A 2827-nucleotide genomic window follows, 5' to 3' on the forward strand; every position below is an offset into this window, starting at 1 on the left:
CTCAATCACTCACTCACTCACCCACTCACTCACTCACTCACCCACTCACTCACTCAATCACTCACTCAATCACTCAATCACTCACTCAATCACTCACTCAATCACTCACTCAATCACTCAATCACTCACTCACTCACTCACTCAATCACTCAATCACTCACTCACTCACTCACTCACTCAATCACTCACTCAATCACTCAATCACTCACTCACTCAATCACTCACTCAATCACTCAATCACTAACTCACTCACTCACTCACTCACTCACTCAATCACTCACTCACTCACTCAATCACTCAATCACTCACTCAATCACTCAATCACTCACTCACTCAATCACTCACTCAATCACCCAATCACCCACTCACTCACTCAATCACTCACTCACTCACTCAATCACTCACTCAATCACTCAATCACTCACTCACTCACTCACTCACTCAATCGCTCACTCACTCAATCACTCACTCAATCACTCACTCACCCACTCACTCAATCACTCAATCACTAACTCACTGAATCACTCACTCACTCACACACTCACTCACTCACTCACTCACTAACTCACTCACTCACTCACTAACTCACTCACAAACTAACTCACTCACTCACTCAATCACTCACTTAATCACTCACTCACGTACTGAATCACTCACTCACTCACTCAATCACTCACTCAATCACTCACTAAATAACTCACTCATTCACTCAATCTCTCACTCACTCAATCACTAAATCACTCACTCACTCAATCACTCACTCAATCACTCACTCACTCAATCACTCAATCACTCAATCAATCACTCACTCAATCACTCAATCAATCACTCAATCACTCAATCAATCACTCAATCACTCACTCACTCACTCAATCACTCAATCACTTACTCACTGAATCACTCACTCACTCACACACTCAATCACTCACTCAATCACTCACTAAATAACTCACTCATTCACTCAATCACTCACTCACTCAATCACTCACCCAATCTCTCAATCTCTCACTCACTCAATCACTAAATCACTCACTCACTCACTCAATCACTCACTCAATCACTCACTCACTCAATCACTCAATCACTCAATCACTCAATCACTCACTCACTCAATCACTCACTCAATCACTCAATCACTCACTCACTCACTCAATCACTCAATCACTCACTCACTCACTCAATCACTCACTCAATCAATCACTCACTCACTCACTCACTCACTCAATCACTCACTCACTCACTCAATCACTCACTCACTCACTCAATCACTCAATCACTCACTCAATCACTCAATCACTCACTCACTCAATCACTCACTCAATCACTCACTCACTCAATCACTCACTCAATCACCCAATCACCCACTCACTCACTCAATCACTCACTCACTCACTCAATCACTCACTCAATCACTCACTCTCCCACTCACTCAATCACTCAATCACTCACTCACTGAATCACTCACTCACTCACACACTCACTCACTCACTCACTTACTCACTAACTCACTCACTAACTCACTCACAAACTAAATCACTCACTCACTCAATCACTCACTTAATCACTCACTCACTCACTGAATCACTCACTCACTCACTCAATCACTCACTCAATCACTCACTAAATGACTCACTCATTCACTCAATCACTCACTCACTCAATCACTCACTCAATCTCTCAATCTCTCACTCACTCAATCACTAAATCACTCACTCACTCAATCACTCAATCACTCACTCACTCAATCACTCAATCACTCAATCACTCACTCACTCAATCACTCAATCAATCACTCAATCACTCACTCACTCACTCAATCACTCAATCACTCACTCACTCACTCACCCACTCACTCACTCAATCACTCACTCACTCACTCACTCAATCACTCACTCACTCAATCACTCACTCACTCACTCACTCACTCAATCTCTCAATCTCTCACTCACTCAATCACTCACTCACTAACTCAATCACTCACAAACTAACTCACTCACTAACTCCTCACTCACTCAATCACTCAGTCACTCACTCACTCACTCACTTAATCACTCACTCACTCACTGAATCACTCACTCAATCACTTACTCATTCAATCATTCACTCACTAACTCAATCATTCACTCAATCACTCAATCACTCACTCACCCACTCACTCACTCACTCAATCACTCACTCACTCACTCAATCACTCACTCACTCAATCACTCACTCACTCACTCACTCACTCTCTCACCCATTCACTCAATCACTCAATCACTCACTCAATCATCTCACTCACTCACACACTCACTCACTCAATCACTCACTCACTGAATCACTCACTCACTCAATCACTCACTTACTCAATCACTCACTCACTAAATAACTCACCCAATCACTCAATAACTCACTAAATCACTCACTTACTCACTCAATCACTCAATCACTCACTTACTCAATCACTTACCCACTCAATCACTCACTCACTCACTCAATCACTCAATCACTCACTCACTCACTCAATCACTCACTCAATCACTCACTCACTCACTCACTCACTCAATCACTCACCCACTCAATCACTCAATCACTCAATCACTCACTAACTCACTCACAAACTAACTCACTCACTAACTCCTCACTTACTCAATCACTCACTCAATCACTCACTCACTTAATCCCTCACTCACTCACTGAATCACTCACTCAATTTCTCACTCACTCACTCAATCACTAAATCACTCACTCACTCACTCAATCACTCACTCAATCACTCAATCACTCACTCACTCACCCACTCACTCACTCACTCACCCACTCACTCACTCAATCACTCACTCAATCA

The sequence above is a fragment of the Lampetra fluviatilis genome, chromosome 23, assembly GCF_964198595.1.
Source record: "Lampetra fluviatilis chromosome 23, kcLamFluv1.1, whole genome shotgun sequence".
NCBI lineage: Eukaryota > Metazoa > Chordata > Hyperoartia > Petromyzontiformes > Petromyzontidae > Lampetra > Lampetra fluviatilis.